The sequence below is a fragment of the Oratosquilla oratoria genome, chromosome 42 (genome assembly GCF_046742065.1).
Source record: "Oratosquilla oratoria isolate Oo_2021 chromosome 42, ASM4674206v1, whole genome shotgun sequence".
Taxonomy (NCBI): domain Eukaryota; kingdom Metazoa; phylum Arthropoda; class Malacostraca; order Stomatopoda; family Squillidae; genus Oratosquilla; species Oratosquilla oratoria.
In genome coordinates, this window is record NC_134818.1 from 9,821,042 (window position 1) to 9,821,869 (window position 828).

An 828-nucleotide genomic window follows, 5' to 3' on the forward strand; every position below is an offset into this window, starting at 1 on the left:
AACACAGATTTGGATGGTATTACTCATTGATTCAGATATCCCTCACTAAGCTGAGACATATAGTAACCCTTGACTTTTTTCTTGGAGGTAACCTTGCTATTTACTGTAATAATTACGCCAGTATCACGATTATCATCAAAATAATCAAAATCATCACCATAAGAATCATTGTCTTAAAAATCATCATCATCATTGTCACGAGTCATCTATGGGTCAGGCTAGTCGCGACACGAAAGATGAAAAAAAAATAAAAGAAAGGCAGTGTGCAGTCAGGAGGAATGGCAGAGAATTCAGGCAGGGTAATTAAACTCTTCGTTAGAATTACATATTATGACACTGAGAAAACAACACACAACATAAATGATTATATAATAATAATAATAATATAACAATGCTTATGGCAATAAAAATATTCAGATTATTTACCAGGTAATTGTATGATCAGTTGGCGAAGCTAAGTTTTGTTTATGGCGTAGACAAGTCTTAACTGTCACGGGGCGGTTTGAGGTGGACGATAATTTCTGGTAAGGGCAGCTTCGAGTAGTGGTGGTTTGAGGTGAACGATAACTTCTGGAAGGGGCAGATTCTAGTCGTTTCTTCTGGTAGGAGAAGCTTCTGGTAGTCAGTAACAATTTGAGATTCAATAATGTTTCTTATAGAGAAACAACAGAGGAGCAGCGTCGCTTGTAGTCCAGCAGCAATCTGGATCTTATCCGATGAATTCGGGCAACGAATGAGGCCTTAGTTTAGAGACAGTCCGTAGTTTTGGTCCAAAGGACTTGTTTAGCGGAGTTGTTGTAAATCGACGATTTGAAGATAATTCTATGT

The 828-nt window shown here is 37.7% G+C and overlaps 1 protein-coding gene across 1 annotated transcript in view; it reads right to left on the bottom strand.

The window, feature by feature from the left end:
• Positions 1-454: 454 nt before the first annotated feature.
• The window catches only part of LOC143021348 (alpha-(1,3)-fucosyltransferase C-like), a 10,475-nt gene continuing 10,101 nt past the window's right edge, over positions 455-828 (bottom strand). The window contains exon 2 of the mRNA XM_076178776.1: positions 455-828. This exon is cut by the window's right edge and continues 2,159 nt beyond it. The gene's annotated coding sequence lies outside the window, so the exon portion shown is untranslated.